Raw genomic sequence first — 25,324 nt, forward strand, 5'->3', positions numbered from 1 at the left:
TGACTCTGAACAATTTCACTGTTACTGATTTTAGATAGCTCGGCAGTTACATCTCTTTTATAGTTGGCTCTTCATTATTTCTAAAAGGGATGGTCCTGTATTTTTAAGTGGGCTACAATTAAAAAGGTTGTGAGCAGATAACTTATTTTATGTATTAATTTTATGCGAATAACTAGGGATCTAGTATTATCTAACAGTCCTGTATTGTATGTATTTTTAATCAAGGTGAGGTTTACAGTGTCTATTGTCTTTTTGCATGACTATGGGATCAGTTTCATTCTTACTGTATTCAAAGATCTTGAAAGTCAAATATCTGTTTATGAAAGTAGTAAAAGGCTCAAAACGGCTAATAACAGGTGCGGATCTACAGGGGACAGCAGGAGGGGGGCAACTGCAAGTTTTCCTTACAATAAACAATACAATAGAAAAGTTAAAATATATTTAAAAAAATGTTTAGGGCTGTTTCTAAACATTTTTAGAAACAGGATTGAAGTTTCACAGATGACTCTACAAGATCAATATCACAGTAATGGTGTCGCACAGTTAAACTACACAGTTATTATCATTTGGCAGAAATAAATAGGTGTAGCGATTTATCAAGTCCAGAGGACCTTCACCCAGCATTCAGTCATTCAGACCTTGATAATGGAAGCAAACTGCCCTGGAGCTTTAGGTGGGGCAGGAGGAGGACAGAGCGGGAATTAAACTGGCAACCCACTGATTGCAGGAGGAACTCTTACCACCATCGCCACCATCACCATCAAATCTTGACGCTCGCAAATTTCCTACGACAGTGAAAGGGGTTTAAAAGTAGAGACAAAACCTGGTTAATGAATAAAAAAAAACTTAGAGAACAGAAGGAAGAAGAGGATCAAAAGCTAAGCTAAGTGCTCAAGGGCCTCAGGGCAAAACACCTCTGTGAATCCGTTTACGGACAATGCACCTGCTCTTGTGATAACGTCAAGATGATAAAGTTTCATTAGAGTCCACCGGTATATTTGTGAGCAGTGGCCATTTCCTTGCCTCTGTCTTTTCATACCTTTGGTAATTTTATAGCCTATTTTTGGAGAGCAAAAAGAAACATTTGGCTGGGTTGTTTGTGACCAACCATGGGCAAATTTGGATCTGTTGAAGGCACATGTTGGACTTACTTTGACAAGAGACAATTTGAGGTCATTTTAACATTCCACAGTTTAATTCTCTTTAGTCTGCTAGAAGAAAATGTGAATCTGAGTCCAATAAATAAAATCCACCATAAGGAAGCATTTCAGACTTTGTGGTTTAATTGGGGCTTCTAATTTGTCTTATTTCAGAAGAGTCAACTGGCTTAACAAGAATCAGAGCCAAAATAAATTAAAACAAAATAGACAGATTGGTGAAACTTGTACATTTACACAAAGTGTGTTTCTCTGCAATTTACTGAGGGATGTCTATCCAGATATTAATATGGAAGACCATAAATAACTGAGACCATGTATGTAACCTTGTGAAGATTAAAGAAAGTAAAAGATACATTCAAACGTGTGCACACAGTTGCTTTTAAAAATCAATTAATTTCCTAGTTGTATGTTAATTTTTCCATATTAAATATTGTGATGAATACATCATTTAATGACAATGACCTTCATGAGGACGGTGGGAAAATGTAATCCTTTCACTAGAATCTATTTTTATGTCCTTGTCTATACAGAGTGTGTGGTTAAGATCTTAAAATCATCATCTTTCTAGAAAGTTTTAGTTATTTTTAGAAATATTTTGAAAGATATTATTCCACTTTTAAAATGTGGTTATTTTTGAAGTATTTTATGAAAATCTTTGCATTTCTTGAAAAATGAACATCCGAGCCATTTGTCATTAAACTACCTGCCATTAAAAATAGAAATGAGCTTTTTCTTCCATTACAGGCTATCTCGTTGTTATCTGTGAAAACATGCATGCAAAGATTAAGCAAAATGACACAAAAAAGCAAAACAAAAAAACCCCTAAAACTAAGAAACCAAATCATAGTATGAATCTGAAATACACTCGTGGGCTCAAACACACCTCACTGCGTGCATTTAATTGTCTCGGTGTTAGTAATTACGACACTGCAGGAAGTAGAACGGAGCACCTGGGTGCCCTGCAGTGGAATACACTCTGAATGAACTCTGAGCTAAAACCTTTCTAATCTCGGAAGTAAAGGTTGAATAGCTTTTGTGCCAGGAGAGTTAAAATGTGCTTTAGATTGTGTGTCTGATTAGATTTGCAGTATTTATGCTGTCCCCAAGTGCGTTTACTCATTTGATACTGCCCAAACAAGGACAGCAGAGCAGGTCAAACACTTTCTTTTTCTGTTGTTGTTTCCCCGCTGTTTTTGTTACGAAGTTGGATCAAACCCTGTGTTTGGTAAACTATTATATAGTGTGCTATTTCAGAATTTCATATTCAAACACTTTATTGAGCCCAAAGAGAAATTAAATGTTGTTTTTACTCATATCAATTCAAATTCTTCAAAGAGTTATCATAGAAAGTGAGGGTGATTGATAGGAAAAAATCTCTTGTAGCAGTCTGCATTAAAGCAGCTTTGAATTATAAAAGACCTCTGACTGAAGACGCTCTTTTTTCTCATGAAGAGGATGGTCAGGGTTTTCTGTAATTGTCTTGATTTTTATGAAGAATCTGTCTTCACATAATCGTCTCCAGAGATTCGTCTCTGTCAGGTTGTTGAGTCTTTTTAGGTCCCTGGCTCTGATGCTGCTGTCCCAACAGATGACAGCAGAAGAAATGACACTCTCAACAACAGACGTATAGAAGCATATAGCTGCAAACCTTGAAGGATCTAAGTTTCCTCAAGAAGTGCAGTGTGCTCTGTGCAGTTTAAACTTCGGAGGAGTATAAAGTGTATAGTATAGTATAGTCAAGAAAATACAGCTATTTTGGGGTATTTGCTTGTTTCTGCGGCTGTTTGTCTTTTTAAAACCAAATTAAATCTGCCTCTTAAGGTTTGAATATTGCTTTGTTATTGCAAAATGAACAAGGAACAAAAGGTCCTCATTTGTAAACAATGAATTTTGGACTAAATGTTACAGTTTTAACAGGTGTCATCTGATTAGGAAAATAATGTATAAATGGAAAAAAAAAAAAAAAACTAGCAAGATATTTTGGTAAAAGGTATGAAACATTGTGTTTCTTACCGGTAGACAATAATAACATCATCGTCATTTAGTATATTGGTGGTTTTAAAACAAGTCAAATGACAAAAACATCACAACTGTTTGTGCAAACACTTTTTTTTTAGTTATTATCGTAGATAGAAGATTACTTTGTTTTTTGATCCCCACAGTCTAGCAACTAGAGACTTGTATCTCTGGTCCCAACTAATATAGATTTATTCTAAATAAATATGCTATATAGGTTAGCCATTAAATGTAAGATATTAACAGTAATAAAAATTTAATTCCAGCTTCCAAAATCTTAAACTGTCTCTTTAAGATGCAAAAAATGCATCAACAGAACAATGAGTTGGTATGATGCCTGTTTCATCTTCCGAATTATCAAAGTTCACGCTTTATTTCTCTGTGAAGAAAAGCACATTGACAACCAAACAGTTTTGAAAGTTTTTTTTCCCCCATGTAAAATATAAACACTTAACACTGATCTCTTATGGACCCTTACATGTCCTCAGAGACACTTGAAAGTCCACTTGAACTTCTCATACAGTCAACTGAGAAGAGTCAAAAAAAAAAAAGAGAATAGTTTGCTTGTTTGAGGATTGCAGTGTGCGTGTGCGTCTGTCTCTGTGTTTGATGTTCATCAAGAAAAGATTCCCAAGAGAGAGAGAGAAAGAGAGAGATAGGGAATGGAACCTAAAGTCAGACTGGAGAAATGAAAAAGCGAAGCACCCAGTGTTGCAACTAATAAGCTCCAGCTCTACGTGCTACTTGTCTCCATCTATTTTTCAGCTGAACACTGCTCAGATTAACTATTATAACATGAACAAGGCTGTTTTTTTACCTAAAAGTCTTCCCCTTCTACAGCCTAAGATTTTGTCCCAATTAGTTCAAATAATTATTTCACTACAAAAAAATGAGCAGCAATAAAAAAGTACTGCTTAAAATAATAATAATAATAAAAAAAATCTACAGTTTTTCTTATTCAGTTAAAAAATGTATGCTATTCCAGCTAGAACGACTGTAATAAGATGCTCCATTAGTCTGTCAGTGCTCTTGGCAATATGTAGCAGGGAGAGGTATAAACTGGTGGTAATTGAATACCAAGATCCCAATGGGAAGATGAAGGGTGGCCATGCTATTAGACAGAATTAGCCATCTTTTCCCACAGGAGTACACGTTTAGACACAGAACACATGAGTGCAAAGGGGACCCTGCATTATATATGTCTGTATGAGTCCGTCATTGTGTCATCGTAAATATTATACTATAACTTCTAATTAGCCACATGTGGTCCCGATATAGGTTTTAAAGGCTAATAAACATTCAAAAGCTAAACAAGCTGAAAGGGGTTTTGTGTGCTTCTGCAAAAAGAACATATGAGATAGATACACAAAACCTCTATTTTAAATATGAACGATGAAAAGAGTGATCCCAGATGAGAGAAACTGAAGCAGTGAGAAAGAATGTGGCAAAAGGCGTAAAGCCAAAGTTACTGTGGCAGGAGATAAAATAATGTTGCCATTAAAACCCATTGAGGTGATTCCCTGCTCTGCTGCGTCACAGAGTGCCAAAAGTGGCCAGTGTGAGTAAGAATGCTGGCAACTTCCAAAGAATCCAAAATAGACTGTCGGTTCCCTCCAGTTTTTAAACGCTATTATTAGTTGTAACAGAAGGACAATGCAAGCTGTTAAAACCAAGGATGGAGAGTTAAGAAAAATGTATGTGTTTATAATCAGTCACAGCAAAGTTTTTCAATTATTTTAAGGTGTGTCCCCTCTAGAAAACACTCTTCTAGTATTTCAATTTATTTAAATTGAAATACTATTGAGAATCTGATATTTATTTGCCCCTACAAACTGGCACCAGCAGAGGAACGGTCTCTGCCTGTATGTAGAATGCATAAAAATTTCCAAGTTCAGTTTATTAACTCAATTTATAACATTTTATAAAGACTGCTCAGTTTTTGTGATACTCAAAAGAGAAAAAGTGCAAATGATTCATTTGGATGTGTATTTTTAGACTTAAAGTAACATTTCAAACTTTTATAAACTGTAAGCATTGGTTACTTGTCATCTTCATCATCCTATTCCTTTTCAAAAAATGCGATATGACTAATAAAAAAAGTGCAGCGCTTGGGAGAATTTAGCCCAGATCCTATTTTATCAGACGGGATGAAACATACTGCATTCACAATAAATCCAAGGGCTATGCCGCATTTCCTGGTCTTTCTCTACTGGCTACGGTCTCTAGTTTTGTCTGCCTCTAGCGCCTCAGTTGTTTTGCTTTTCATTGTCAAAAACTTCTCCATCTCTCCTCCTCTTTCAGCTCTGTACGTCAGTGTGCTTGTGTAGGCTACTTTTTCTACTGATTTGAACAGGCAGCCTGCGGATTGGTTGAGCACCGCTGCCACCTAGTGATTGGAGGGTTGTTGATCGTCCAAGCAAGACTAAAGACGCTAATCCTAAAATGTCCTCCTGCTTCCTGGGTTCATAAGGAGTTGCTTGACGACCACTTTTTGTCTTTAAAGCTAACTAGTACAACCCAAGCTAAACATTTAGACATTTACCTTCATGTAGTCTTACGTGTTCCTTGTGTTCCTGGAGGACAACCAACCCAGTCAGTCTCCTTCTGTGATGGCACCTCTTCTCAACTTCACCTGCACTTTCTCCTGCCTGCCCCCCTCCAACATTTATCTCTCTCCTCCCCTCAGATGTGCTGACCTTGCTGACGCAGAATACAATAAACAACAATGTTCTCTTAGACATATTTTACATGTGGGTCATAAAAGTAGCCATGAACATGACAAATATTCATTTAAAAAGTGACTAATCCCCAAATCAACTGCTTTTCGCAGATAAATTGTATGAATTGAGCCTTTTGTTACTGTGCAAAGTGTGACATTTTCACATAAACATTAATTCTGCAGTATCTTTCCTAAAACTGTCTTCGTGCTGCCCTCTTTGGGTTGTTGGTTGGCTACTGCAGTTGGATTTTCCTATTGGTTACAACCGTTTTAGCTTGGTTGAAGTCTATATAACAGCCCTGCATTTGAGTATGAAACTATCTCACTCAGACACATGCCCCCGTGTTGAGTCAAGAATTGGAACTGTGAATATTGGGAGCATTGATCGATGGCGTTTTTTTATTTATTTTTTTTAGCTGTGCACATGCGAGATATATTTGCAATGTGGACACATAGTGGAATGTGTCTCCTCTCTGCTCTGACTGTAGGCGGGATTGATGCAGGACTACTGTGAAGGCTGATTTATAGATATACTTCTTAAAGTTTGCATCGAGTGAGCAGAGCAAGCAGTGTCTCTAATATAAAAAAATATTATTGGTGTTACTTTGAAAGCTAATATATTGTTTTCCACTGGTTTATAAAGTTTGCTATAATCTCTGAATTCTCAGAATTGAAAAGATGCCAAGTATGACATATTCAGCTAAGTGTTCATATAATACAGGCTCTATATTATGATGACGTATGTCATAGAATTCTACCTTAAAACATGAATCAACTTCTTCAACATGCAACAGAGTTTTAGTCATACACTTTGCTGAAAAAATACTCTTCATCAAGGACATTATTTTTTATAAGCCATAAAAGATTACACACATGTACAGTACATGTTTAGAATGCCAGCACACTCTATTTATGTATAACTAGCAATGTTGGCTAATAGGAACTTTGTTATGTTTTATAACACTTCTTGCCTTAACTTTTCAATATTAAGAGCTAAGAAAAACAAGATGACTTTGAAATGTAGAAAACTCTGTTTATTGTCTGAAATAATAAAAGCTAATGAATGAACACTAAACCGTAATACAAAGAATCTATTAGGGCTTGAAATTGCATTTTTCCACATGGGCCTATATCTTCTTTTAATTTGTGCAATTTTTCACTCCATTACTTATAGTCAATTACACTTTGAGCCTGTCTGATTATGAGCCTTTTTAAACACCAAACAAACAAAGCAAAGTCTTTCTGACTCTGGCACATTGTCTCCCCTTCCAGCAGAAGTTAAGATACATAAAGCAAGCCTACAATGTACATATAACAATGGTATGAAATAGGTCCCTTTAAATTCTGGTCATATTTTATATGTGCCAAGTTCTAAAATGATTGAAGTCTAATTTACACAAATTGATAACAGGTTAGAATTTAAAAGGGATTGGGGGTTTTTCTGCAAAAGTAGCCATTTTTTGGCTCTCCTTATGGACCATTATTGTCCTTTATGAAGTCAAAAGTACATTGACTGATCCATAAAGCCAATGTACTATATTAACTTTGGGGTTGTTTGTGTTGAGTGTTATATATATCTCCAGTTCCTTTTAATTAAATACAACCTATTTGATTCTTACAAGAATCAAATAGGTTGATTTGTGCTGGGAATTTGGCTCCATGACTGATTAGTGTCCCAACCATGTTCAATGTGAATGATGACTGGTGAACTGGTGAACTCTGACTCACCCATAAAGACTTATCCAGTGTAAGCCTGGAAGGAGAAGTAAGGACAGGAGATGTACGTCATAAACATACTTAACTGCATGTGGTAAATTTTGATTTCAAAGGCAAAGCTTTGAAGCATATCCTCCAATGACTTGCTTTTTTTAAATATCCCTGTCAGAGACAGTGAATAGCAGTAGGAGCTTTTCTCATAACTGAAATGGATGATTCTAAATATTTTATATGGAAACACACAACAACACTATTTAAACTGAACTGCAAAAAGTTGCAGACAAAAAACACTCTGGAGATGTGATAAGCTCCAAAAGAGTCCTATGACATCCACACAACACCTTCTTAAAACATTCTAAAAAACAATAATGACAACAGTCTGATGACGCCCCCCCCAAAAAAAACATATCCAATTGGTACAATCAAAAATGTACCAAAATAACTAAAAATAACTAAAAATGAAACTCAAAATAAAAATGATTAAAAATGAGACAACATGCAGTAATTACATTAATGATTAAATAAATTACAGGAAAATGGGGGTAAAACAGATGATAGAAAAAAAAAAACTTTTTACTTTTATTTTCTTTTTTAATGTGTCCTACCTTGACAATCTCAGCATATAAGGAAGTTGTTTTTTTCTCTACGTGCATAATATATACTAGGGATGGTAACCCCATATATTATGGGGTTATGATTGACTTTATTAAATCAGGCATCTACATAGACAGGTTGTGTAGTGACTTAAGAACATGTGTTGATATGACCTTTGGCCTTCTGGATGTGCACTTGTTTGTGGGTGTGTGAAGTGTGGTGTGTTTTGGTAAGCACGTGTGTGTGTATGCACAGTAGATGTGTGTGCTAATTTATGATGATTTACCTCTTTTTGTTTAAGGGGTGGTATTATGTATTTTCCAGGCAACCAGTGCCTGTATTTGCTTTCTTTTCTGAGGAGTTGGCAGAGTAGTGGCACCACATTCAGACTGTCCCTCAAAACCTGTTAGGACAAAATCTAAGCAAATATCATATCCATGGTATTGATATAGTAATCTTAATTTACTCAAAATGTTAAGTATAAAAAATATCAGCAAATCATTTTTGTTGACAAAAGTTTGTTCCATCATGTGCTGGGAAGATGTTAGTTGCCACATTTGTTTTTACAAATGTATCTGACTCTACCGTAGTAACTGAAATTACACACAAAAAACAATGTAATTTATGCATATGGTGCATTTTGAAGAGCTCACTGAGGTCAACGAATGCTAATAGATTAAGTGCCTGCAATTTGCTTCGTCATTACTTGCTTTTTTTTCATCATTATTTTTCGGAAACCAAGTCACTCAAGACCAATATTGCGTATATTTTTCCGTCAGAAACTGGAGAGAGTTGGATGATTATGCAGTAGGTTTCTGAAATGGGAAGTGAAGCAGATGACACAGCTATAATTTCGTCTCTCAGATGCTCCATCGACAGTCTCAGCACACACTCTGCCTCTCTGTCACTGATGGAAAGTCACGACTCAAGTTGAAGAAATATGCAAGAGCACCAAAATGTGCACATGCACTTACAGAAACCCTCACACATGCACAGTATTTTCTGCCTCTACTTAGGCCTTCTGAATTAAACAGCTTCCACGTGCATGCAGGCGTATCATTCCCTCACACATGCACAAACACGCACATACACACGCGTACATTTAAACGATGTAGAGTCATGAAACAACATAATGAATAGTAATCACAGACATTTTCATAACGCCAAACACAATCCCCAATGAAAATGCTAACACAGAAATGAATTGAAGGGGGGGTGGAGGGGGGCAGCCAGGCACCAAAACAAGCACAATATTGTAATCAACAATAATGTGAGGGAAAATGAGGGGAGGTCAGCACTTTGAGGGGTAGAAATGCTCAAGGGGTAAGCAAGATTTTGCATGCATGTGTGAGCATGTTTGCATTCACCCAACAGTTTTGCCTTAATACATAAAAGAAAAAAAAGCTAAGCAAAATGTCTTTTAAATGTTTATCTCTGCGCCTTGGTGGGTCTTTGCATCTGAAAGTGTATGCCCATGAATGCAGTCTAATGGTTTATGCAGCAAAGTTAGAGCTTATTAAAGGGAGTGTAAAGCAGAGAGAGTGTAATTACCAAACATAAATGAGAAGCTCTCACCCAATGCATTAAATTACCCTGAGAGAGGAATGCCAGCTGATAATTGGACTTTCTCATGTCAGTGTGTGTGTGTGCATGACAAAGATTTTTTTTAGGAGACTGTGTGTGCGGGCACTCATGTCTGCGTGCACGTGGGAACATCATCTTAAGTTATAAGATGTGGCATAACTTTGTAAGTGCTTCTGTAGGCCTGAGTGCACAGTTGTGTTTATCTGATGTCCTTTGGCTGAAGGAAACTTTTGTTGCTGGTCCTCCAGAGCACTTTCACAGAAAATAGGTGTCAGATTACACAGCTATAATTTTTGTGAAGTTGTCAGAGACTAGTTAGAACATTAGTGAACAAAGAGCATCATGAAGATCAAGGGAAAGTGTAGACAAGTCAGAAATAAGGTGTGGAGAAATTTAACACAGGGTGAGGTTGTAAAGCAATATCCCATATTATATGTAATTTGGAAAGGGTATGGAAAGAAGATTCAATAAGCAGACAAAATGATTCTGATCAGTTGACATAACTTTTAGTTGTGCGCTGCACAAATCTGTCATTTATGTGGCAATGTGACAACCAATGAAAAAAAAGCATAATACACAGTTCTATTTTAAGCTGTAAATCAACCTGAAAGATAAAAAAATACGTATATATTTTTTTATTTATTTAGGATAAATATATGCTAAATAATGTGATACATGTCTCTGCAATTTTGTAAGCATTTTCCCATGTATAAATACCAATGTGGGGGCTTTTTAAATATTTAATTCATTGTGGCACTTGAGGCTTTCCATACCTGTTGTGGTCCAAATTGCTCACATTTTAGGCTTCTGCTTGTGTGATATGTTCAGATTTGAGCTAGAAATGCCATGGGCCAAACATTCCTTTTACAGTTGAGATTCTCCAGCAGCATCTTCATTTAATTCCCAACCGCTGGTCCTGTTCGTAGGTGCAGTGGTGAGGATGCGCCTAGTAATTATGTATATCTAAAGCAAGTTAAGGCAAACAATATGTGTGCGACAGAAACTTCTGAATTTGTAGCGTCTTTTGATCCAAGTACACAGAGATGCCCAGCTGTAGAGGCTGTCCCTGGGACTTGAGGCTTGTTCCTCAGGGGAAAGTTCAAAAACTATTTCTTTATAGTAATGGAGGTTGCTTGACCCAAAGCAGAATGTCAGATTGAAGCTGCATATTTTTCTTTACCAGAGCAACTTGAGGAACGCCAAGTTAGAAGTTGTGCCACCAGGCAAGTAATTTTGTCTTTGAGATGGGGTGAGATTAATATTTTTATTCACCAACAGACCTGCTTTATAAACAAATATTCTTGACCCTAATTTGATGGTTGGAGGGCCTGCAGTTGCAGACGTCTCTTCACCTTGTGCCTGGTACAACTGGCCCGATTAACCCTCCGGTTGTTGGAACAGTATAAAATACCAACAATGTTCTTGTATTATTTTCTGTAAATTTGTGTGAGAGAAAAATTCTGTGTAAGTGCCAATAAAATTGAGGACCGATGGTGTTCCAGGAAAGGTATATGATAGAAACTGTTTGTCCATCAAAATACCTGGGATCACGCTACTATTCAATCGAGTGGATATTCAGTCTAGGGCACCCGGAAATCTGTACACTGATTTTGGTGTGTGTGTACATGCGTATTGGTGTGTTTCTTCCGTTTTTCGTATCCCTGAGTGCATTTCTCTCCTCCTACTCCCCACTCTCTCCACTGCACTGTCCTTGCAGTGTCCTTCTCTCTCCGCTCTTACTGTCTCCATCTCCTGGCCTTGCACACACACACACACACGCACGCACTCTCCCCCCGCCTTTTTTCTCTTTCTTTCCTCTCCTTGCTCCCTCTTTGGCTCTAACTTTCTGCACTGGGGGAATAACATGCTTCAGAGCTTTCAGATTGAGACAGAAAGTGCAGCTCCAATCGCAACTGCAACAGAGCTTTTAAAGTAAACACAGCAATGGCGGTCATGCACGTGTACACACAAGACAGAGTTTGCATGCTGACACAGAAGTAGTAGCACAAGTTTTGGTGGGCTACATGTGAACATAGAAGACAGCAGAAACTGGTAAAAAGCTGTAGTACAGGTAGGATTCCAGTTCAAAGTGCAGGTAGGTGAAACGCCTTTAGAAAATTAAACTTGTATCAGATTAGCAGAAAGTGAGCAAAGTAAACGGGGGATGAGGGGTGCTTCCATGAGAGAAAGACATAAGGAAGAATAAAACAAGGTAAACACTCTCAGGGGATCAACTTTAGCTTAGAGAAAGACACAGGCAAAGAGTGAAATAGGGATAATAGGGATGGATGGGATGTTTGGCTTTAAAACAGACACCACACGGAGCACCATGACGGAGCCACAGAGGGAGACACTGAAAGAGACACAGGGAAAGGGGTTAGTTTGCTAAATGTGTCTGCTTGATAATTGTCTTCTTTGACAGCTGACAGTAGCAGTACTTAATTAAAGCCAAGTAGGAAATAACTATTTATTGAGGCCTCATCCCATCAAGGCTAAATGGCATGGGGTTTTATTTCTCAGCAACTAGCTGGCTGCAAAATGGCAATTTTATTTAATTTGGTTAGTGTGTGTGTGTTCGGAGCAGAAATGGTGAAGGTGTGTGCGTAGCATGACTTTTTGCATGTGTGCTTTGGCCATGTACAGTGTGTGGTGAAATTGCGTGCATGTGTGGGAGATTTATACAGATGGAAAAAAATGGAAAAAATAAGCATCAACATCGTGATAAAAAATTTGCCGCCGGCGATCCAAAACGAGCATTATGTACATTCAACACACTCCAACCAACATTCTGCACTTGCACACACCTAAATGGAATAAACAGTCATGTCCAAGTACAATGGACAGTTTGGCAGAGATCTCTCTGACAGTTTGAAATGTCAACTCCAAGTGTCAGTCCACGAGGACAGATTACTGCGTGTGTGTGTGTCGCAGAGCCTGGATGTCAGCTATCCATTCACAGAGGTATTCAGCTGCTTCCCTCTTAAACTGCCATGCACTTGCCTGGCCTTGAAGCAAGGGAATTTAAAAGAGGTGCTGGATGGATGGATGGAGTTACCCATAACAAGCAATCAAAACAGAATGGACTTGTTTGCCCAAGGACACACTGGAGGCACTTTGCTGAATCTGTGGGAGTTGGTTTTGTTAGTTGAATTATTTCAGGTTTAAAGCATAAAAAAAATTACAAGTGAGTGAGAAATTAAAGATTTTGCTGTACAAATGTATCAATGCGCAGGCGAGAATTGAATCAAATAGTCAATCGGCTACACTGCCTTTCAGCTGGAAAATGTTCTTGCTCTGAATATTCTTGTAGATGTCCAGAACTCCACAAGAGTCCGGGTTAAAATAGACACACTTGAGCAGAAGGGTCGTACAATACGGGTCAAAAGCATATTATAGTTTTTTTGGCGGCATCTAACAAAATTTGTAAAATATGCCCCTTACTGCTCAACTCAAATGCAGTTTATTTGTATCGCACATTTCAGCAACGTGGCACTTCAAATTGCTTTGCATGATAAAAACACAGCACAATAACCAATTATGAAACAAGCAACAAACATTTACATTTTGTTAAACGCAATCTTCAAAAACATCAAGAATCATTATCATCAAATATGCATAAGATATATATGAATCAGTGTTCTTGTTATTGATAATCAAAGGGAACTCTAAACGGTTGTGTTTGTAGCCTTGTAGCCAGCTGTGTTTCAGCTGTCTTATGTTTTCTGAAGGTTTGCTCCAGATTTGTGGCGCATAAGATCTGAATGCTGCTTCTCCATGTTTGGTTCTGAATCTGAGGATCTAAACTGACTTGAGTCAGAAAATCTGAGTAGGGAAGGTTAGATGAGCCCTCTCCATCGCACGCTTCTAATATTGGGCTATTGTATTGCGCAGATCTATTAAGATTTTTTATTTTTTGCTCTCTTTTAATGAACAATGCTTTTCACTTCTTATTCAAAGTTTATAGCAGCCTCCGATGTGAATGTCTCCAGGAGCTGTCAGTGTTGTCGCCTATCTGTTACTGGCTGTTGTGTGGACCCAAAACACCCCTCTGTCTTAGACACAGCACCCAGATCAAAACCTGACAATTCATTTTCTTATGATTGTTATCTCATAGAATCCAGCTGTCAGGCAAAAGGTAATGTCTGCGCTTCCTCTGGATTGCTTTTGAGATAGCTCGGTCCAGGTAAAAGTGGACAGACTTACAGCGTGACATTTCAGTTGTGAACTAGCCCTGCCAGTTTTTGGCAAGAAAAAAGGATGCACACAATAGGGATGAATCACAAATCACTTTGCTCACTCAAACTATTTGGAATTTGTCTCTGACTAAGTGGTTTCTCAACTTATTTTCCAAACTGTGCAGACATATCAGAGTTCAAATATCTGAGCCCTGAAGTACATTGGTCAATAAGTGATTATCTTATGTCAAGAATACTCAGTGTGGATGTGTTTCGAGTTCTGATTTTGTCCTTAAAAATGTTTATTGCAAGATGTGTGTAGAATATTTCTGCTTGAGTTCCAAGCTGCAGTGATTAGTTTTGTTATATGATGCATAAGATTGATTAGATACTAACTTTTTGTCAAAAGTTAAGTTTAGGAATTATTATTTTTTTCCTTCAAGATTCCGCTGTGTTTCTATGAGTAAAGAAAACATTGAAACACTGTACATTGTAGATCAGCCGATCAATTTTATTTATTTTTTTATTTTATTTTATACCACAGAACACAAAGTGCTTTATTTTCAGCCAACAAACACACTATTAAATTAAAAAACTAAGTAAATAACATAACTATAACTGTAAACATCTTTAATTTTCATCAAAAATGTACCTGACAAACAATTGCAACCATAAATTAGGAAGTACAGAGAAAAACATCCAAATTCTGAAAATCACAAAATCATGTTTTACCTCCAAGACCAGTAATAACGATAAGACCAAGCAAAAACAGACTGTACAAAAATGAAATAAACAGTAACTCTATACAAAATATAAAATAAGTCTCACCATATTTTATTTTCTTGATCTCATCTTTGTTAGAGGAAATGGTGTAGAGCCAGACAGATTTGCTACTAGCTGCTGTCTGAACGTCAGGCAGCCTTTCCTGAAGGTGCATGCAAAGCTTAATAGTGCTGCTGGTATTGTCCGTTAATGGCAGGTTTTTATTTTTTTGTGTAACAACGCATTACAGCATTAATCAAGACAAAACACTCACGTGAGCTGCTCAAATCCAGCTAAAATCCACTGATCCAGTCTAAGTGAATTAATTAATTTAGTAAAAATCCATTATTATGTGGTGGTTTTATTTTTTTTTTCTTTTGCATAAGCTGCATAGTTCTAAAAATATTTTCTGCAACAAATTCAAAATGGAATCTCCATGACTACCAATCCTATTGGTCATGTTCTCACCAGGAAAGTTGGTTTACCTTTTCTTAAGCTGTTTATCTCTTTTCTTCCATTGTTGCCCTCCTTTTCTGTCTTTCTACTTTGACGGTCTAAACTTTAGAACATAAAAAAAATCATGATGTGACTTGTAAAGAAGCAATTGTGACTCTTATCAGTCAGTGCATTTGCATTCACTGATTTGTTTCTATGTTAAGGGGAAAAATTGATACACAGAAGTGTCTGTGAAAATGTTAACTAGAGGCGCAGAAAATCTTTGCAGTCAAACTGTTGTAGTTGGGGAAATGAAAAAGGAGAACTCTTGATTTTTACAAGAGTCCTCCAAAAGCATTAAAATCGTTATCATGTCTTGTCCTATGAGCTCGATGTATTGTACTGTATACACCCTCCCTCTATTGTGCATCTTCATCATGTTCTGTATTAGCTTATTTTAAAACAGCGCTAATGATGAAGCCACTTCTTTTGAACAAGCATTTCGCAGTCATCAACACTTTCCTATGCAAGCGGCGCCACAAGTTCTCCTTCTACTTTTTGACTTTGTGTGTCACTTGATCCAAGACTTTCTCTTTACTTTTTTTCTCACATTTCTTCTCACTTTAGTTAGTTAGTGCCTATTTTTTTTCTTTTTTTATCTCTTTTTTTACCTTTCACTCCTACTCTCGTGTTTTTGTAGCCACCTGCCAGTAACACCGACACTTTCCCCTCTCAGCGCTGGTGTGACTGCGTGAGGCACTACTTATTGTCCTCTTTTCCTTCAGCTCTTCCTCCTTCCTTCCTTCAGCTTTCTCTGGTGACAGTGCTGGTGAGGCAAAGAGCAGATGAGACGGTGTTAAACAGTGTCACCTGCCAACACCTTCAGCTGTGTTGTGGCATGTGTTTTGTGTTTGTCTGTGAATGAGATCTGGTCGGACTGCTTTATGTATCTATGAATAGAAGTGTGTTTCATCTGCTCTGATGCCCATGGCGTGTATGATCAAGTTTATTTGTGGACTGATGTAAATAAGTAAGCAGCTTTAAGCCATTTCTAAAAGGGTGGGCACTGCAGATGATGAGACGAAGAAGGTCCTCGGCTTTGAACATTGACATGCCTAAGACTGTCTGTCTTTGCCAAACAGTGGCAGTTGTTCAAAAGTCACCATCTTGATTGGCAAATCAAAAGCATCTGGAGCCAAGTGTTGTTCAGCAAATGTGTTCCAAGTAGACGTCCTCTTCTCTTAAAGATAAAGGCAAGGAAGTAAAATAAACGTCACAAAGGGTCCTCGGGGTGTGACTGATTTCTTCCCTCCAAAACACCCAAAAATGAACTTTTTAGATGCAGTTACCTTGATGTGTAAATGTTCATTCCTTCACAACTGCCAGTTTTCCAAAACATTTCAAATACACATTTTCTGACAGCTTAATGAGACTGTTTTGATGGGATTGATCCTCTAGGCTTGTTGGGGGGGGGGAATCTTTGTCACATAATTTACATAAAATTTTGACTTTCTTAAAAGGAAAGTCAAAATCAGTCAGTTTTACTAAGAATATCCCAGTAATTTGTTTTATTCATTCATTATTCAGTCAGAACCATAGGCTTCTGTTATTTCTGTCAGAAGCCTTTACTGTAAAGAGACCATACTCTGGTAGATGGAAACAAACTCTGGATCTTTGTGTAAAGTTGTCGTTTTTGGGACTGGTAAGACTTCCTTGGGCTTTAACATGAGAGTCTAATACATTTATATCTTTGAAAAAACGACAAACAACAAAAAAAAAAACAACATGGAAAAAATAGCAACTGAAAGTTATTTAACTGAATTGAATTGAGACTCTTTTCCAATGTTTTTGATGGAAAAAAAAAAAGAAAATCACTTAATTTTGACAAGAGACATAATAAACTGCAGACAACAATTAATTATGTTAATGTAAAAGGAATGGCCAAAAGCAATTCTAAACATGGATTTTTACTCTTGATTTAGATGGGAATATTAGGGTTTCAGAATTTTTGAATTTTTTATTAAGTTCGTTCCGGTTTAGAGGATTATAAAAACTGAATACTGCTTCATGTTTATTTCTGGAGACTGAGAGAAAACCCGAAAGAGAAGAGCAGGGTGGTCTGGTATGGTGATGTGATAAAAGATGTGTTCAGGAAAATATTTTCCTCTGAGCTACAGGGAGCCAGAGTAAGGGTGATGCTCTCTACTGTAGCTGATCCATCGTTCTCGATTCTAATGAAATTCAGTGCTTCTATTCATTTCTATTGCAGGTCCTTATGAATAAATTATGTTACAGTTTTAGATTTTTATTTGTAAAAAAGTGAGGAAAACATGCAATATTTTATTTCTCACTTTGCAAATATGTAGTAATTTGTGTTGTCAATTACATAAAATCTCAGTAAAAAAATATTTCATATTTGTTTGCAGTGTGAAAAATTGTGAAATGTTGAATCTGTCTGAAAGCCTAAAGTCTGAATGAACAGAAGTCCTGACCAGAGAGTTGGTCAGAAATATCAGTAATGTCCTTTGGAACTAGCTCCACTCTGACTGCCAATAAGCTTTACTCCCCACTGAGTTTTATTGTTCCTCAAAATGAGATTGCATGAATTAGTTTCATTGCTATGTAACATTACCTGCTGAAAATTAAGGTGGAGTGTTGGAAAGAGAAAAAGCTTCTTAAAGAAGCACAGGCCTAATTTCAAAGTGTCGAATTACAAATTTATTTCACGTCATATTTGATACATACTGCTAAAGATAACATAGATACTTGATCATGCTATAAAATGGCACCATGTGCCTGGAAAATATATAATATCACACCTTTAGATTAATGAAAATTTGTTAAATGTACTCCTTTACTAATTTACTCTGCAGCAGTAACTACATGAGAAGAGTCGAGCAGAAGAGGTCAAGTTTAATGTTCCATTTGAGGGATAGGAATAAGGGTTATTACTGCCTGATTTATTTAAAGCAGTTATAATGCACATTAAATATTTTCAAAGTTCAGATTCAGCAGCAGAAGGGAATAAAATAGCTTTAAATTGCAACCGTGGAGACCAACAGGAGGCCTTATGAGGCTGCATAAATTGCATAATGTGGTGCCAGAAAATGCACGAGAGGCTGGAAGAAAGGAGACAACAACCAGCTATAGTCAGTCTGCTGCACAAAAAAATGAGGATAAACGGTTAACAGTTTATTAAAACGGGAAGCCAAGGGCTCTTGACCAAACATCAGTATGAGTTTTGAGAGACCATGGGTGTCAATTACCACTTGGCCTCTATGACTCAAAATGTTGCTGTTATTGTTATGATGCAGATCACCAGAGGCAAGGGCGAATGTTCTAGTGATTGGGTGTGTGAATGTGGGCCACCTTGGGCACGATTATTTATATTTTTTGGTACAAGCTTGAAAGGCATTTTTACAGACTGTGATGGTTTTTGTTTGATCTTCAGTAGTATTCAGAGCTTACTACTATTAATACCCTTCTCAAACTATATTCTGTAAATTATTTGTTTACTGCAAAATGAGGAAGTGAAGGGGCCTGAGAGCATGATTATGATTATAAATTCAGAATAAAATGAAGGAACGGAGGCTGAAAATATTACTGGAAGACGGTGAACAACCGCAGCAAGGTACAGGATAAGAAGACGGGGGAGCAGAAATAAAGGGAAGCAGCGAGAAAAAACAGGGGGAATGATATCCTCATGGGATACACACACAGAGGAAACACTTAAGATGACTCAATTCATCAAAATCACTGCTACAAAAGAAAGAGATGAAGATAAAAGAAACTGAGATGTGCGTATGCATGGCACAAGAGCCAGTGCATGTTTAAAAAGCTTAACAGAATTCATATTCATAGTTTGCAGAAATACTGAATGAAAACAACTTGTTCTTATGACCGAGGTTACGAAAATGATTGGAGCGGCAACCGCTGTACTCGGTTCAACTGTGAAAATTAAAATTCCTCAAAATGTGGACACTTTACATACAAAGTTATATTGGATTACATCTGTTTTTAAGGTTTGTTGGTATTAATCACTATTATATATTTTAAGATAAGCAATAAAAGGAATACATATCGCAACTAAACAGTAACACTTACAGATATCTCAGTTTAGCATAGCATGGTTATAGAGTTAATAACCATCAACAGTATAGCACACTATATTTTTGAAATGGGAAATAGAATGTGGTTAAGATGGTTTTGATGTCATTCCAAGTTTAGAATTTGGAATAATACATTTTAAGCTTAGCATTTTAGACTAGTTTTCTTTATCCGGAAGGTTTTAAAAGAGAAGTGCAGTGGAAAACATCCCTGAATTAACTGAATTGGACAACACTGAGTCAGTGGCAGTGGCTACTTATGCTGTTTACCCTTCAACTCAATTCAATAGAGGGTGTGTTGCGCTTTTCCCAGGGATCAAATGTCATGTTACTGCTTACAAGCTTGTTTTAGAATTATGACAGAGACAATAAACATAAAATTGGTCAGCCTGAACATATAAGGTTATATTTTAAGAGTCCAAATTGTTTTTTATCTTAATTTTCTTGAAATAGTTTCTTTCACCGTGAATCAACCTGAAGACAAATGAGTCACCACAGCTGAGATTTTAGAGTTATCTGGTGCGACACCTGCTTTGATAAGTGGGCTCTGTGTAAACGTTGGTAAGACTTTCTATCCTCCCAAAGCCTGTAGCAAATCTGCCAAAATTACTACTTAAACTGCTCAGATTTTGGAAAATGCTTTGTTGCTTACCATCTGATTTTCTTCATTTCTTTAACTGATGAGATGAGCTACCTGGGGGTGAAAACAAAGTCTGTTCATTCACATTACTTTCATTACACATCAAGTACAGTATTTCAAGCTTTCAATGATCATGGCTTACAGGTGTAAAGACTCAGTGTCTCAGAAAATTAGGATATCATATTAGATCAATTAAAATCAGACATTTTAAGAATAACTGTCAGATGTCTGAAAAGTATATACATTTTAAGCACTCAATTGGGCTCCTCTTGCATGAATTACTGCATCAATGCACTACTGCTTGGACGCAATCAGCCAATGGCACTAATGCAAGCCCAGATTTCTTTGATAGCTGCCTTCAGCTCATATGCTTTGTTGGGTCTGGTGTCTCTCGTCTTCCTCTTGACAACAGCTCATAGAGTTTTATGGAGTACAAATCAGGGGAGTTTGCTGGGCATTTAAGAACACCTTGGTCGTTTAACCAACTTTTGATACTTTTGGCAGTGTGGGGAGGTGTTGAGTCCTGCTGGAAAATAAAACTGTTATTTGCATACAGCTTGTCAGAAGAAACAGTTTCTATTTTGGCGACTTGATTTGACATCAAGTCTCGATTTCCAGTCAAAATTGCTGACCAGAGGTAACAGGTAATACACTAGTCCTTAATTGCATTGTGTTTAAAACAGAATAACTTTTTTGAGTGTTTTCAATACAGGAAATACTAAGAAGTACTAAAAAGAAAAAAAAGGGGGATAGGATATGAAAACAAAAAGCATGCTAATTTTAGCCTAGCACCTCAGCAAACTGCTGTGCCTAGAAACATTGTCAGTATGAGAAAGACATGAGTTTATTCAGACTCTAGCTCCATATAAAGAGAAACAAGTATTAAAGCTATGCAATTTAAAGTGATGTATGTTCAGAACATTAGAGTTGCGTTGCTTACCCTCATTAACCCAAAGTTGGAACGACATATTGAAGCTGCCTGGCAGAAAATCCAGTTAGGACAAAATGTCTGTTTGCCTCGTAAAAAAAGATGATAAAGGTCACTGCTAAGTGTTATTTAAGGATAACAGAAAATATTATGTAATATAGACCATGTAACACACAGGAAATATAGTTTATACTTTTTTTTGCACTTGAAAAGGTAATGGGTTTTCCGGCTTATACATGGCATTGACTTTAATAAAGTTTTGGACTTTGTTTCTATATCAGCAAACTCTTAAATGACTCAGGTTCATGTAATAAAAACCTTAGCTATTGATGTTATTGTTGTTGCAGCTGGTGGGGAATGGCTTTATTTATATTTAGTGTTTGGTCAATGCAATATATGAAAAGAATAGTAGCTACTCATTAGCAAAAAGAGTTCCATACACTATTTTCAATTTCCTTTTTTGTTCTTTATTTATTTATCTTTCCAACAGCAAGAGTTGCTCCTTGTTGGCTTGAGAGGTTACATAAATCTTCCAGATAAGGGTCTGTGCTACAGATACAGTAATGGGGGTTCAAGGTTTTTCTTTACTTTTACCAAACAACAGAGATTTGCAGTAATTCTGTCCTGAAGATTACGCCAGAAGAAAATCCCCACAGCGTCACGACTCTCAAGGTGACTTTGGTAACTGTGTTATAATCCGCATAAGGATATGGTGTGGAAAGTTTTCTTTTGAAAAGATAGGGACATGTCAAGTGGAAATATTAATAATGTGAAAGAGGGTCTGGCTTTATAAAAATGTTAATGTCATCTCTTGGCCTTTTACTGGTAATAACCCAGCTGTTTCTTGCAAAACACAAGAATGACTCACTGTGACTGATATAGCAAATGTAAGTGCATTCATATCTATGCACACTAGACAAGCTACCTGCACTAACCTTTATGAGGACATGCCACGGATCTCATAACTACAACCCCCACCCCCATCTTTATTGAACCACCTTCCCTATTGAGAGTTCTCCTTTTGCTGCTTAACAGTTTTGTGCAGAGAATGAATAGTAAAAGAGTGACAGGCAGGTGATGAGGTTCATCCACCAATCTCAGATTAGTTTTATTAAAAATGTACCAAGGACAAATGGAGGATGGGTGTTGGATCTCTCCAGAGACCATGTGAACTCTGAAAGCCAGAAGCTGTCTTTCTCTTGAGCTTATGACAGCACAGATCCAAGGTGTTGATGCGCACATGCAAAACGACAAAAACACAAAAGGGGAAAAGAAATCATTTCAACACACAGCCTTTGAGAGGCAAAACGTGCCGGCGAGAGTTAGAGGTGAAGAAGGCGAAGGCAGAGAGTACCAGAGAGAGATGAAGAATTAAAGAATAAGATATGCTGGGGAGAAAGAGAGACGGTGTGTTGAGGGGAGGTAAGAGAAGGGTTGGGATTTGATTACGTTCTGGAGAGGTTAATTGGAGGTTGTGGTGTGATGATATGACTCAGAGAGATCATTAGCAATTTGAGAGCTAAATATTAATGACGACAGAGCTCCACTTCCGCCTCAGGAACACCGCTGCTGCAGACTGATACTTTCAGACAGAGCCAAAGGAAAAGAAATGCAGAAATATTCTGAACTAAGTGGTACTGCCCATAAATGTTTTAATTTATCATTTGCATAATTTGATGAAGGATTTTAGCTTAAGATTGACCGTGTTCTGTTTCACTCACTCGCTCTCAAATCACCTGATGTTACAACATGGCTTAAATCACCCTCCAAATTATATCTAAGCAACATGGCTGTTTTATATTCACAATGAATGATTAAATAATAAAACATAATAGCCAATCCAATTTTTTTTTCCTCACAAATATTGAGTAAGACACACATATTTATTTTTATGTCTTCTGACATGGCACAGTTTTAACCAGTCATTACATCAGTTTTTACAGACCTATAATCTGGGGAATTTGACTGAATTATTCATTTTAGCAGAATTTTTAGATTCTCAGTAATGCAAAGAAAAAAAGGTCTTCGTCTATGGGCTGTTTTTGGCATTAGTGTTGTTTAAGTTTTATTAAATGTTAGGTTGTACTGTACAGACAGATGAATTTTCCATCTACACATAAGGGTGAAACACCTACATATGAAAACATTACAGCATAAGACAAGTTGGTGTTGGCTAAAATCTATATCGGCAGATCAGAGCTTTTCAAAGTCGTTCAGAATTTGTCCCCAACATCTCCAGTCGTGATTAAGGGATTATCTTGGCAGGGCAAATAAGGGAAGCTTCATTGATAATCTTCATAAGCTGGAGCATTTCATATCTGCTCTTTTTTTTTCCACATGAGGAGGGAAACCCCAGACAATAGGTTCCGGTATAAGCTTTGAACACGCTGATGTTGTACATGGTGAATATTGAGCTAAATGGCCCGGGAGCCTCAGTGGCACTGACAGATACGACGCTGAGGTAATTAATCATAAGCACCAAGATCAAAGTTCCTCTCCAGAAACTCTTGCTGTTGGGACTACTTAGTGTTTTGCATGCATGACCATGCAGTTCTCACCATGCAAGCCTACACACATCTCTACCTGTGTGCATTTGAACACAGTCTTGCAAATATTCCCTGTGGACAAAGCAACCTGCTCTGTATTGTGGGATATTTATGGCAGCAGATTGAAGCCCTGGGCCTTTGAATGCGTTCACAGACATGTGGACTCCAGTAAGTGGCTTTGAAATCCATAGTGGCGCAGTATTAAAGAATTTCTCCTATTAGTGAGCTGGCAAATGCTCACTGGAATGGAGACAGCTTACATGAATCACAGCAGATATTCATTGTGTGTACATCTGTGCAAATGTGTTGTCACACTCACACGCGCAGGCGGACGCAAGAGTGTGTGACTCCGTCTGTTACGGAAAGCCCTTTTTAAAAGAGAATCTACGAGGATGGAAAAAAGGATTGTGGAGAGAACGCATTACTCTTGAGGTGGCAACACAGGAGCAGATCTACAAAACTATTAATCTCTTCCTCTGCCCGCTCTCCTCCCCTCCCAGCCGCCTCTTTCTATCTGTGCCCTCTTTCTCCTCCTGCCTCATCTCCACTCCTATCGCCTCCTTTTTCCTCCAGAGTCCTCCTCTGCATTTATTTCGTTAATCCAACTCTCCTATCCCTTTTCCTCCTCACACGCTTTCCATTTCCTTCTTTCACTTTACATTTCCTAACTCCACGCTGCTCCCTCTTTTCTATGCTCTCCTCTCACCCTTTATAACTCTTTGTCTCCATCATGACTTGCTTCAGTCACTTTCCACCCTCCCACCCGCCTACTCCCATGTCCATATTTCACTGTTTCCCTCCTCCTTTTGACCTCATCTCTCCTTTGTATAATCTGAGGTTTTCTCAATCTTTTTGTCGCCTATTTTCCGTCTCTCTCTTTGACCCTTTCAATCCAGTGCTTCTTTCTCTCTCTCTTGCTCGTCCTTCCTAACTCACACTTTGGCAGGGTGTTGTATATTTTCAGCTCAAAATCTTGTGCATGATCAAGATTCTCAACATTTCTCAAAATTAAAATTCCAAGAAATGTTTGTCTCTACCACATTTGCACCTTTAGAGAATTTATTTGCCAATACTTTTCAAAACAGTTACAAATCAGTGAAATTGGAAGTAGAGCATCTGGGAATATTGAAGTTTTAGTCTTGCTACAGACTATTAACTGGATTTGTATCTAAATGTAAACAACATGAAAATGTAAAATGATACAGTCTTAAATTACATGGCAATGTGTTCACTATAACCCAAGCTTCCACAGCCTCCACTAAATCCACAAAAGCTTTGGGTGAACAGAAGATGTACATCGTACATGTGCAGCTGACCATTCTGCAGTAACGCATGATGGCATCAGGTCGATATGTTGGTTGGCTCGGAAATACCAAAATGTTCGTGTTTCTGAATGTTTCTGAGCACTTTGCTTATTTTATACCACAAAGACATAAAGCAGCTTTGAAGGCAGAAGTGGGTGTAATGCAGTACTAGCAGAGAGTACATTATAACGTAGTTTGTATTTCTAATATGATAAAATATGGAAAATTTCCAAGTGCACACATTTTTTTTTCTTTTGCAAGGCACCATAAACAACAACTATAAAGGGAAACACACATACAGACACTTTAAGTTGGTATAAAAATGTGCACTTACGCAGATGAACTTTTTTTTTTTTTTTTTTTACTGACACAGATGTATCGGTTCTGGATCGGTTGCTGACACTACATGGGGTGTCTTTGTGGATGACAAGCTCCACTGCAGCAATTCACTTTGTGACACTTTTCTGACTCGATCCGTGTTTGTCTCACACACCCAAATCTTCTGTACCCTGCTCCTCTATCTTTTGCTGCTTCATAAACCCCCACCCCTAGATATCCCTCTCCCTTCTTCTCTTTCTATTATCATCCCAGGCTCTTTTCTACTGCCTTTTTTTCCACCGTGAAATCTAGCCGTCTCGT

This window comes from Poecilia reticulata, chromosome 1 (assembly GCF_904066995.2).
Source record: "Poecilia reticulata chromosome 1, P_reticulata-male-v2, whole genome shotgun sequence".
Classification (NCBI taxonomy): domain Eukaryota; kingdom Metazoa; phylum Chordata; class Actinopteri; order Cyprinodontiformes; family Poeciliidae; genus Poecilia; species Poecilia reticulata.